Genomic DNA, 13,622 nt, shown 5'->3' with positions numbered 1-13,622 from the left:
ACACACTTGGAATTCAGTGTATTTAGTAACACAAAGCCTATTAGTGAGAAATTGGGTTGCTGGTTGACGGGGTGTGAACTGTTTTCAAACAACAGCCACAATCTGTGTCAGGGTGAACCACAAACATTCACTTAATTATCCTGTACTTAACCCTCTGGTAGCTTGGCACAAAATCAGTCAGAATTAATTTAGAGCCAATGTGTAAAGTATTTATGCAGCACACAAAGAGCAATAAAGTGGAAACACAACACAAGAAAAATTCCTCAATAATTAAAACAAATTAATAAATACATTTAAACCAAAATATTCAACCAGTAGAAAGTAGAAGGATTTAGATCAAAGTAGTGCCAAAAGTGGCATAGAATCACCTGAGGTATCTGGTTGTTTTGGACAGGAAAAAAGGGGCTCATTACGGTGGCGGGCGGACTTGGTCCACCTGCCACCGTAGCGGTGATTAGGTCCCACCACCATGCATGAGGCGGTCCCGCATACACGAATATGATGGGAACGCCACTGCTGCGGTCGGATTCTGCACCCTTAACATTGCGGCGGTGGCTGCTGACAGCAGCACCGCCGCGATGTCCCAAAGAGCATATTGTGCATTTCACTGCACTATGTGGCAGGCACTACACTGTGCCTGCCACTTGGAGCAGTGAGATGTAGGGAGGTACCATGGGTACCCTCCCAGTGCACCAACAGCTCCCCCCAACACAAGGGGGGCCAGCAACGGGCCCCCGAAGACCTTCCCCGCCAGCCTTTCAATGGCGGTTCAACCACCACCGAAAGGCTGGCTTCCGCCAGCATCATAGTTCTGGGGCCAGAGCCTGCTAGGCTCCGCCACCATTGTAGACATGCTGACCGCTCCGCCAGGCAATCGTGACGATTGCCACAGCGGAAAAGCGGCGGATGGACTTTCCGCCCACCGCGATACCCATCGCCATCATAATGTGGCTGGGGTAAATCTCATGACGATGGCGGAGCGATCGCATTCGCCATCGTAATAAGCCCCTAAGTCACAAGTTTAGGTGGGGTATCTAGACAGAATATCGAAATAAAAATATCGTGTAACAGAAATATTGTGTTTTAAATTTCGTTGTTTAAAAATATGGTGGTATGTAATATTGAGTTCAAGAGTATGGAAAATAGGCTTTGTTTTAAATATCATTGTCAAAAATATTGAAATCTAAAATATCTTTGTTTAAAATATTGATTAATTTGTTTTGTTTGTTTTTTATGTTAGTGATTTGTGTTGTAAATTTTTTTATAATTTAATTTCTATGTTTATTTTTTGTGTTCAATATTGTTTTTTATCAACAGGATATTGGGTTTATAGGGGATAAGGATGGGGAGTTTTAAAAAATATTTTGAAAACAAAATTGATATTTTTAAATATTTCAGAAATATGAAAGGTGTAAGATATTTTTTGTAGCAGGATATTGGGTTTGTAGTGGAATAAAGGTGGAGAATAATTTAAAGTATATTTAAGAAAAAAAATTGATAACATTAATCGAAATATTAAAAATGTATATAAATATTTAGGAGTAGAAAGTGTGGTTTTTAGGTTTTCATGGTAGTGATTGATTATTTGTAGAAATTAAAAAAATAATGGAACTGTTCAAAAATGTACGGTTCAAAATTTTTTTTAGTTTTGTAATATTAGTATTGATTTATACTTATCTTCATAAATATACAAGTTTTTTTTTTTTAATTTAATTTTATAAATGGAAAATGAAAAAATGCTTTATTTAGTAGGTTGTATTGGTGTGAGGCTTTTATGTATTTTATATAATTTTGATAAAAACATGTAAGGGTATAATTCAGAATACAAATTGATAATTTGTAAATTACTAAATGTAACTGTTTTGGATATTTATTTTCAATGAAATCTTTGTTTTAAAAAAAATATCTTTTTGAAATAGAATTTAAATTGTAGGTTATTGTTAAAAAAAAATTAAATAAAAAAATGAAAAATAGGAATTTAATGGTGAATACATTAGAAATGTATGTCTTAATATTAATGCTGTTGTTTTGTATTGAAAGGTGGAGAAATATTTTAATGAAAAGTTATATAGTAAGTTTATTTTTTAGGTTTTTTGCTCGAGAAATATAACATATTTACGAATAATGTATTTATTTATTTACCTAAAATGTAATATTTTGTATAAATTGTATATTTATAAAAATGTAACATTTTTATTACATAAATGTATTGAATAATTTTTTTAAAAAGAGAAACTCAACAGTAATGTAGTTGTATTTTTAAAGGATATTTCTTAATGTTTAAAAAAACTTAAAGACTTTATCAAAAAAGTATTTGTTTTTTACAAAAACAATATTTGAAATGAAAGCAATTATTTGATAAATACAATTATTCACTAATTGTATAGAAACATGTAACATTTATAAATTACATTGATTTAAATGTATGCCAAAGCTTTTAATTATTTATAATTAGGTTTTGTTTAGATTTTTCAATTTGTTAATGAAAATAAAAGTGAATATTTTTATTTTAAAAAATGTGTATAATTGTTAAATATAATAGATATTAAAAAATTAATACATAAAATTTAAATGTGAAACAAAATGATTTGATGTGTTAAAAACATAATTATGTATTTAAAATATGTTTTGGTATGTAAATTAATTAAACTGGATTTAAAACTGGTATTATTTTGTTATGATAATAATCGTTTGGAATTTATATATATTGGAATTATGGGCCTGATTACGATTGCAGTCGGAATTGCCTACACGGTCCCGTCGGAGCTGGAAGAGCACGATTTGGTTGCGCCAGAAGCGGTCCTTGCGACTGCCATATTACAATGGGAACAGATAGGCATTTTTCCGCCCAACACGGTCTTTCTGAATCTGACAGGGAATTCCGACCGCGTAAATGTTGGAAGGAGCCAATGGAGAAAGACAGCCGGGCAGAAGTGCGCTACGACCGCCCACCCCATTATGATGTACCTATCAGGCCATCCGCCCTAGGCAGTTAAACCAGCTCCTCAGACTTGGCAGATACAGAGGCACCGTGGGAAGAAATTTAACTTCACGCACCTCTCATTGATCCTGCCTTACAAGTCTTGCTGCTGCTCTTCCAAATCCGACACCGTCGCCGACCCCACCCGAGGTAAGTCAAACACCTACAACTAAGGGGCTGGTTCCAATCTCGCTAGGAAAGCCCTCCGTACGACTCCGATCCAGAGGGCTTTCCAAGTGAATCTTGCTCCCGGAGTCCGAGCAACCGATTTCGATGCATCCGTATAGTGACGGACTCTGTTCATTTGGACTGCTTTGAACTCTATGGGAGCCTGTAATAATCTACATTTGTAAAGTGCAAACAATCACCCGTAAGGGTCTCTAGGCGCTGGGGGCCGTCGGGAAGATTAAGCAAGCTATTGCCCAGAGTCACATGGTGCTGGGCTAATCTGCCGCCGGCACCGGGGATCGAACCGTGATCCCCAGATTCCAGAGTCAGTCGCCCTGGCTGCGGCGCCACACCTCTTCCCTGCGCCACACCTCTTCCCTGTATACCAAACACGTACACAGGCTCCCATAGCAAAAAGGAGTGGGTGGGGAAAAGCCTGAACCCTGTACATGAATGGAAAGGGGGGACCCCAAAGGGACCGATTTGGAGGGCCGTGGGTGAAGGGGGCCTGCTACAGCCACCCAAAGTCTGATTCCCACATCTGTTTCGTCTCGGCAAAACCGAGTCAATACAGCTGTCCGAATCGTGCGTTGTACTCACTCGTTCGTAATCCAGCTCAATTGCGCAGCACGATTCGGCTGCGAACGAGTCAGATCGACAGGATCAGGTTCAGAAACAAATTGTGTGACGCAGACGAGATCTTTGCTTCATACTTGGTCGTTCGGAACGGGGGATGATTCGGTCAGAAACAGCAGCTCTGAATAAAATTCGCTCGTTATGGATCACGTTAGGAGCCCTTCCTAACAAGATCAGAATCGGCCCCTAAATGTATATCACACGCCAAACATGCCCCAGTCACCACTATGGGCCAACTTACCAGTGAACCTCGGACACCTTGCTGGACACAGTCCCATACTCCTGAGGGGCACGAAGGGCCGTTGTCACCTCTGCAGCAGGGGTGCCATTTTCCATACAGACTGCTGCAATGAGGGCTGGCTGTGACGGTCACTTAATAGCAGCGGTGCAGCGGCCCATCTGCCTAATTAAAGGAAGATGGGCCACCAGCACTTCACTGGTCACAAAGAGCAAAGGTGTCATTCCCCCTTCCATGCATTAGCTGCCATAATCGTGACAGCAGATAGATCACAGATGGGGGACCTGAGCACAATTGGACACACTTACATGCAAATGCACAAGACTCACCATTGCCTGATTTGCTCTGCCCGAAAGAAACACAACTCACATATGCAACACTCATCTCAGTGCACTCAATAACACACACTCCTTTGACTTACACACATGCTTATAATTTCAACAGGACACACACATGCACTGGTCTGTGGAAAGGGCCAATACACAAACATCACACCCTTCCTCCTCCTTCAAATCTTTACCTATTAACATCCGATAACATCCCATAGCAAACATAGCTTTACGTGAGGGGGCCTCACACCTATCACAGGCCATGGTCTGCCACTGACAGCACTGCATGCCCTCAAAGCAGTGTGCTGACAACAACATAAACAGGGACACCCATATCTGACATCAACTTCAGGAACACCAACATCACAAATCATGCCAGCACACGTACCACTCTCCATTATCCAGGAATCACATCAAAAAGGCCTGTCATTGCACTCTCACACCCTCATCATCAAACAACATTACCACAAACAACAACGTACCACATGACAGTTGGCCACATGCAATTCACATCCCATAGCAAACACCATTGACCCTGCTTGGCACATCTGGAGGCTCACTGCCCTCACAGCTGCTGAGATTCACAGAACTTGCCCAAAACTGCATTCAGGCAACAGCAGTATATGCACCCATGCACGGAAAACATGTCACCACATAGGGACACCAGCACAAAATGGCATACCATTGCCAGGGACAGCCCCTCCACCTAAGTAGCTACCCACCAAAAGGCCCAGCTGGCCTCAAGGAAACATAGAAAGAGTAAGCATTCTGAGCCATGTCACAGGCACTGTAGTCTATAAGGGTATGTCTACTCTCCCTACCAGCACATCACTAAACGTCATACCCATGTGTCACTCATAGGCACATACTTCCTATGTCCACAAATTGCTTGGCAGTTCGGCTGGACTGTTCCCATGAGGCACAGGGTCAAGACTGATTTGCATATAGCTGGGTCTGAACTGAGGTGGCAAAGTGAGCTAAAGAATGATGATGGATTCAACCCAGATCTGTGACTGGGGAGAGTGTCTGAAAAGTTTCAGTGCTCCGTCCATCATCTCCTTGTGTTTGCTTTGTTCGCCCTAAGTTGGCAGGGTATGCCCAGACATGGGTCCCTTGCTCACTTTGTAACTGAATTCAAGCTAGACTGGCTGATGAAGGGTGTTACCCAGAACTCGGTCCCAGGATGCTTGTTTGCGGTTCAGGGAAGACCTGGCTTGGCAGTTCAGGCAGGACTGTTCCCATGAGGCACAGGGTCAAGACTGATTTGCATATAGCTGGGTCTGAACTGAAGTGGCAAAGTGAGCTAAAGAATGATGATGGATTCAACCCAGATCTGTGACTGGGGTGAGTGTCTGAAAAGTTTCAGTGCTCCGTCCATCATCTCCTTGTATTCACAAATTCACTGTGTACAACATTTGCTATCAGCCAGAACTACACACTCCTCTGCCACAGGTGGAACTGTCAACACACTCAGAAGACTCCATACCCACACTTACCATCTCAAAACAGAAGACACAACCAAAACTTATGGCTAATACGTCAGATCAGCTGCTACCAAACTAATGGGACAACTCACAGCCTTTGCCAACAACACACCTCGTCACCTCCATGTGTGAAAGAAGTTTGTCCATCAGGCATCAAGCTGCATTGCGATGACACAACGAGGAAGAGATGTCACAGGTAGGGACAAGAGCATCATCACATGATTACAGATGACACACATGAAACACAGGAACTCACATACATTAGACACACTTTAATGAGAGAACATAACTCCACCATCTACATACATTCCACTCAAAATCCACAGGTACAGCATATCTGCTACTAGGCGGAACATTCCCTGCACCACACTGTACATGTATAACACAGAATACATAACAGAGAGCATCTGTATCATAGCCAGAGATAGCATACATTAAACATCTAAGAAGGTGGGAACACAACACATAATACCCCACGAGAGCATCAAGACAGCGCAAAACGTCATGACTCTCTCATTCATGCCCCAACGATATATTCTGTGAGCCTGTATGCAATATCCCAAACACCGAACCACCACTTTAATTTGAGTATGTCACCCTATGTCTAGACCAATGATTATGGACAGGCCCACACTAACCAATCAAACATCTGTGGCCAGCTCACAAGCCCTTGCGTACACTCTGTATTCAACAGTCCTTACTTACTGCACATCCACACAAATGACAGAGCCTGTATCTCATGGCACAACCTGAAATGCATCTTCACATACGTCATATATTCATCTCCAACAAACCTCAGGAGTGATGGGAGTGGCTCATCAAGTACCTCTACACTGCTGATATAACCTACTGCTCTTTAACTGCAGCAACTAGATGCACAAGGGATAAGCATAGAGGGCAATGTTGCCAAGAGAAGTGTTGTAGACTGGATTGGCCTACACTGGAATGGAGTAGAATAGAAGGGCATATGGCGGACTAGCAAACACTGGAGAGGTGTACAATGGAATAGCGTAGAATGGAGTGTGCCACAGTACAGTGGCACACACCGCAGTTGTATATAGTGGAGTGACATACAGTGTAGTGGCATACAGTCTATTGGCGTACAGTGGGACAGCATGTATTAGAGTAGCGTATAGTGGCATACAGTGGCATGGCATACACTGAAGAGGAATTGAATTGACTTGCATACAGTGTAATAGCGTAGAGTAGAGTAGCGTAGAGAGGAGTGTTGTACAGTGGAGCGGCGTAGAGTGCAATAGGATATAGTGGAGTAGTGTACATTGTAGTGGCATATGATGGAATTGTGTAGACTGTAGTGCCATACAGTGGTGTCAGGTAGAGTGTAATAGCATACAGTGGAGTGGATACAGTGGCATGGGAAATGAATGTATTAGATATTGCAGCAATGAAGAATTTGTTGTGCAGAGTAAGGCAGCATAGTGAATCCACATTTACAAAGGAAAGGCTGAGAACTGGGATATCCACAAACCACTGTCTCACAAATTTGAGCAACACACTTTCCCTACTCCCAGCTGATGTGGCCTACAGGTTGCTGGATTCCAGGACGTCAAGGTCACAAGGACACACTGCACATAGCACTGGCAGCAATGTCCCCATGTGCGTACAACCTGTTGCAGATTTTGAGATTGAAACAACCTATGCCTTCACCAACTAGAATGTCCATGTGAAAATGTTGAAGGACAAGTCCCTAACATATATTACTGCAACTGCAGTTCTCCTAACAATACTGATGTATTGTTGGGGAATGTCACACCTGTAAATGCACTCATGTGCCCGTGAAATCATACATTTAAAAGACAACAGCACACCCACCCAGGTGTGCTTCAAAAGCAACTCATCGTGCACATAAGAAACACCCTGTCCACTCCACAAGTCAGACAATAATCATAAATAGTTCATGTTACTGTAGTGGAAGCAAAGATGCCATGCGTAGCATAGCAGACCCCAGCCAAGCCAATGTATAGTCCAATAGTAGCCCATCACAGATTGGCATCAACTCCACATTGATGCTTTGATTCTACAAACCCATTACCTACCCCAAGGTCTGGGTACACCTGCAAATGCAAATCCATCAGATGCCATAGTGACAGCAGTACTACTATACTGTGACAGGGTATCATATACACCTACATTTGTATGCATCATTAGGAAGGCCACAACAAAGGTTAACATGAAAATATAGCTTTACCCAATATAATAACGTTGGAAAAAAGCAACAAGGCCAATGGCCAGTCCAAATAGCAGACACCTCTGGTGTGCAGCAAAACTTGCCAGACAGTTCACTGCCAGGGAAACCTCCCCAGGATAGCGGCACCAAATGGGCACTCCAGAAACCGCTCTGGGGGAATATGGGTGGGCGTTGGGAGGCTGGTTCAATCTTTAGGAGGACTGGGCTCTGGAGGGGGAGGGCTGACTTGGATAGTGGGAGGGCTAGACCTGGGAGGGGGAGGGCTTGCCTCTGAATGTGGAGGGCTAGGCCTAAACAATTTAGGAATTTTATAGCCCCGAAGATGACTATGGAGGGGGAAATGTTAGCCCCCCTTCTTGTCTGAAAGGGGGGTGTCTCTTTTGGTTCTCCTAGTAGATTTTAGGGTGGGTTCAGTCCGAGTAACTCATTTGCCCTTCCTCCCCTGTTGGAAAGGTACTTTCTCAGCAGGGCTGATGGTGCCTCCCTCCTCAGGGAGGTTTCATGAAGTGGAAGTGAAAGGGATTAGTAGTAACCCAGCACTTTTAACTCTGAGAGGGGTTGCAACATTGGCAGGCCAGAGGTCTAGGGCACACAGGGTAAGTGCTTTCTGAGATGTGGGTGGAGGTGTGATGACGGGTGGGGTTTTGGAGGGAGAGGAAACTGAGGTGAGAGATGTGGATGCAGGTTTTTTGTGTTTATGTATCTGAGTGTCCTGCAATAGTGTTGTGGGTGTTATGTCTTGGGTGCTGGGAGTGGGTGTTGTGCTAGGTGTGGTGGGTATAGTTTGTTTGCGTTTCTTGCCGTGGTGTGGAAGTGTGCTGTGTGTGATTGTCTGGGTACCTGTGTGCTCAGATTTGTGTGTTCTCTGGTTAGGTGGGGGCATTGGGAGGGTGGATCAGGAATGGACAGAAGCCGGATTGGAAGCTGGTAGTTTTGTATGGCTTAGTACACCAGAAGGAGTAGAGAGCAATAAAATCTCAATGACTCGTGATGGCACAAGCTGTGTGTGCTAAAACTGCCCTCACTCACACAAATGTGTGACATGCTTCATCATAGAGCTGCTTACCATACACCCTGGCGTAGTCACGCACAGGGTAGAGCAATAGGGTGGGGGAAGACAAAACAACACAGAGAAAAACAATTTATTTTACAGTGGCTGGGAACAGCAGTAGTGAAAGTGCAGTGTGATGTGAGTTAAAACTAGCTCGGAAGTGTCACTGTGCCTAAGACTTTATTCCTGGACCCTCCGGCCAAGGTAAAAAACGTAAAGGATGGTGGTGGTTGGGAGATGCAATGTGCTCCTAACACCCCTCCTTACTGCAAAGTGGTCGACATATTTCGGCTGTATGTGTGTGTCCCTCGCGTTGGGTCACGCTGGCCTTCCTCAGAACTCTACCGGTCCCAGTATCATAATACTCTCACCTCAGGTAGAGATAAGAGGATGTTTAAAAACCTGTTGTTCTGTGTCGAGGAATTTCCTCAAGGATAATAGTAGATTTACTGTAAGGGAGCAACAGTGAAAATGGGAGAGAGAAGAGAAAAAAAGAAACAATGAGTTAGGAGTAATCTTCTCCCTTGTACCTTGAATACTCAGTGTATACTAATCTATCTACAAATGAGTTCACTGTAGTGTATCATTCATTGACCCAAGAGAAACCATTGGTGCATCACCCTCCTTAAATTCACGTTATCAAAGTACGTTAAACTGGAGGTTTCGTAACTATAATAGGCTAGTAGGCTTTCGTATAAACATCAATACCAGCATTGCAAACATCATGCTTATTGTCCACATTGCCCAATAGGAGTCCGGTGTGTACCTACTCACCGAGTTTAACCCTATTTCAAGTTTGAACTGGCGGTGGGCAAGAAGAGCCCCCTCTAGTCACACTTTTTATCAGGGGAAAAGAAATCGCAGGGAGAAAGACAGTGACGTTAGTATTCATCAAATGGCACTGTTAGGTTCAGTTAAAAAATGAGAAAAGGGTGTCCAGTTGTATAGCCCCCTCGTATGTAGGCCATTGGTTGCCCCTCGGTAGGCCCAAAGTACATGCAAAGATAGTACTACAAACGTAAGCAGCCCTACCTATTTGCGCTAATCGGGGCTGATCAAGAGGGATTAGAGGTCCCGATATGCCGTGCATTATGCATCATTAATCTATGGTTAAGGGATGGGCGCTAAATCTATGGGTAGTGACGCCAGCGTAGTCCTGTAAACACAGGTCGCCCGCTAGAAAGTCACTGAGTTTGTTTCATGGCTAAACCTTTGTGATACCAATATCATCTTCACAACAACTAGCAGTAACTGTAGTGTAGAATTTTTGGATATAATGATCAAAGCTAATGAACAGAAATTGATAGTTGATCTATATTCAAAACCCACTGCACGCAATACACTGCTACATTTCAATAGCTACCACCCTAAGACACAAAAAACCATCATACCATTTGGACTGTTCCTGCGATTACGCAGGAACTGCACAAATTTGGCTGATTATGACAATAGGGCCATTGAAATGAAGGCCAAATTCATAATCAGAGGCTACCTGAGCAGACTAGTACGTGACTCTTACAAAAGAGCACGATACTATGATCGACAACATCTGCTTACACAAAAGGAACCAAAAAAGAATGATCGGTTGGCGTTTGTCACCCGTCACTATACCATGAATGACAAGATCCGCTATATCATAAATTCTAATTGGCATATCTTGAATGTGCCAAGGGACAGAACTGTACAAATACCCAAACCCATGTTTGCATATCGTAAGAATAAAAATCTAAAAGATCTGATTACACGTTCACGCATGACAAACACAGGGAAAGAAGCCATATAAACCACACTTAGTGGAGCTACCACTCTGGTAGGGAACTACAAATGTATGTCATGTGTGGCATGTCAATTTGCTATAGAAACAAAGAAGTACTCAGTAAATGGAACGAACGTGAATCTTCAAACTCTAACTAACTGTAAAACAACAAATATACTTTACTTAATCACATGTCCTTGCAAACAGGCATATGTGGGGGAAACCTCACGGTCCATGGCAACACGTTTTACTGAACATAGGTCCGCTATCAGGACCAAGAAAATGTATGCACCTCTGGTCCAACATTATATGGATGCGAACCATACTACAAAGGATATTCAATGGCTTATCCTTGAGAAAATCCATACCAATGGCCCTACAAGCACAGAAATTCGAAAGCATAGGGAAGTCTTTTGGATTTTCACTTTGGACACCTATAAAAGAGGCCTTAACAGTGAAATTCCCTAGAGCCTGGCAATAAGATTTAACAACAATTAATTAAGTGAACCAATTGCAGTTTATGTGTGACATAATCTAATCGTGTGCCCCTTTCAACATAGGGAGATTTGTAAAGTCCTTTATTTTTAATTATTTTTTTGGTTTCCATATTAGATCATACAGATCATACAGATCTCATCGCCAGCTAAGCTCAGTATGACAATATTCTTTATATGGACTACTTCATTGCCCTTTATAGCAGATAACGCTATTGGTATACTACAGTTTATTTTTGAATTAGTTTACTGCGTTATAATTATTGCATTTGAACACACATTATTTTGTATAGAACCTCTTTTTCTCATATAATGATGTTTACAAATCGCTATATTACACTGCATGTTTTCAGTGTAGTAAACGATAAGGCCAGATCCATGTATTTACCGTTTAAAGTATTCCACTAAGATGGCGCTGATATTTGCTCCTTTAAACTAACACGCGAGTAACCAGCGAAGTTTTGTTATGACGTGTCACACATGCACAATCTAGTAGGCCCAATATTCAAACTGAGCAACATCTTGGCGCGCCAACTTTCACCGTTCCTGACTGTTGATCGCATGGCATTTCAAAGGCACGGTGCATCACTGCATCTGACTGAGACAGATGGAGGCTTCCGCATGTGAGAATCAGCCCATAAACAACGTACGAGTTTGAAAAAGGGCTTCGTATCAATCGGCTAGCGTGTGCTGCACTATCGAGACACCGTACGGCGCTGGGTCCCGCTTATCTTCCTTACCTTCTTCTTCCAGGTAGGATTATAATTGATGTGTTATTCATACACTCCGTAAGTAGGACCTATCAGCGCTATTGGCATGCTACAGTAGTAGGATTAATTAGCCAGAGGGTTTAGCGACCGGAGGGATTGTTATCCGTACATTAGGTCGTAAGATTAGTATTGGCGATAAATGGAGAACATAGAGCTCTCGATATGACGCTACGGGGTTAACATTTGTTACACAACATATAGTTCACTAGATGTTTGATATTGAGATTTAGTCTTATACATCTATCATGTTGGTAAAGGTATATTATATCTCTAAATAGCCCAGTAATCACTTTTAATAAAGCAGCGCTGGACACATAATTTATTTTAGAATGTCTTATTCATCATTATTTCAGGAATTTCGCCATCCTGAGAGGGATTACCCCCTATTTCTCTATCTATAATACGTGAGAGGGTGAGTGTCCTCCTTCTTTTGATATGCCTTGTTTCATATATGCCATTGATTACATAATAACAATCATGGTTTCTGGGGACCTATTCCATTTAGATCTTGCCTGCCAGTCATTGCTTTCAGTTTACATCAAGAGCGAATACTCACAGCGTAACTGACTGTGCCACCTTATTATAAGGTAAATATTACATCGCTATTGACTAAGACAGTAACCGGTTAGACATTGCATGAAAGGGGTTGCAAGTGTGAATACACTTAGGTATGGGTATATATCGCACTCTGGGAACATCTTGGGATCTTTACTATCCTTATTAGCATTTCTGATTGATGAGGCTCACATCTATCTTCTTTCGTTATCACGCCTATGCACATTCTCCTTTCTCTCTCTTTCTTTTTTTCAAAAAACTCTGTTTCTTCTTCTTATGTTTTATACTTCTCTTGAACTATTTTCCTGTGACGTTGCAACAATTGTAAATATGTATATTTATGGTCTATTGTCTTTTAAATGTATATAATATATAGTGAGTAGGACTCTGAACATGTAACCCCTTTGGATACACCCCAATCATCGCCTTATAATTTCCCTTCCTTGTTTTTATTTCTTTAGGATTCATTAACAAATGGCTACCTGATGAAGGCACAAGGCTGAAACGCGCGTAGACTATACTTTGCCATGAAAGATATACGCTCAAGAAATTTTTTTTTTCCCTTTGGTTTCCCTTCTTGGTTTGATATTTATTGTAAAAGTGTAACATGAATACACCTATTCGACTGACATGATTTTGTATGTATAGATCAATTGCCTCTATGAGAGAATGATACAAAATCGTTGGTCTGATGTATAATTTCTTTTCCTCCCCTTTTTCATTTAAATATAAAATATTGAATAAAAAATGAATTTTGATTGACATAAATCCGTGGGTTTGTACATGTCTATTTAAGTAGTCAGTCCACTCTATAATAGGTTTCCTATATGTTTTTTCATAAACGCCCGCTAGAAAGTGCCAGTCATGGTGGTCTATTTATACTGGCTAGACACGAGTTTGCGGTATTGGCATGGCATCAAAAATAATATTACACTGCATTGCCCCCATCGTT

General features: G+C 41.9%; 1 long non-coding RNA gene across 1 annotated transcript; it reads left to right on the top strand.

Annotated features, from left to right (window-relative positions):
- The first annotated feature begins 11,899 nt into the window (after positions 1-11,899).
- LOC146785761 (uncharacterized) lies at positions 11,900-13,322 on the top strand. The gene is made up of 4 exons (XR_014970483.1): positions 11,900-12,098; positions 12,469-12,527; positions 12,621-12,702; positions 13,132-13,322. It is a non-coding gene; the product is annotated as an uncharacterized LOC146785761 (long non-coding RNA).
- Positions 13,323-13,622: the final 300 nt, after the last annotated feature.

Source organism: Triturus cristatus, chromosome 11 (genome assembly GCF_964204655.1).
Source record: "Triturus cristatus chromosome 11, aTriCri1.1, whole genome shotgun sequence".
Classification (NCBI taxonomy): domain Eukaryota; kingdom Metazoa; phylum Chordata; class Amphibia; order Caudata; family Salamandridae; genus Triturus; species Triturus cristatus.
This window is presented reverse-complemented; position numbering and strand designations above follow the sequence as displayed.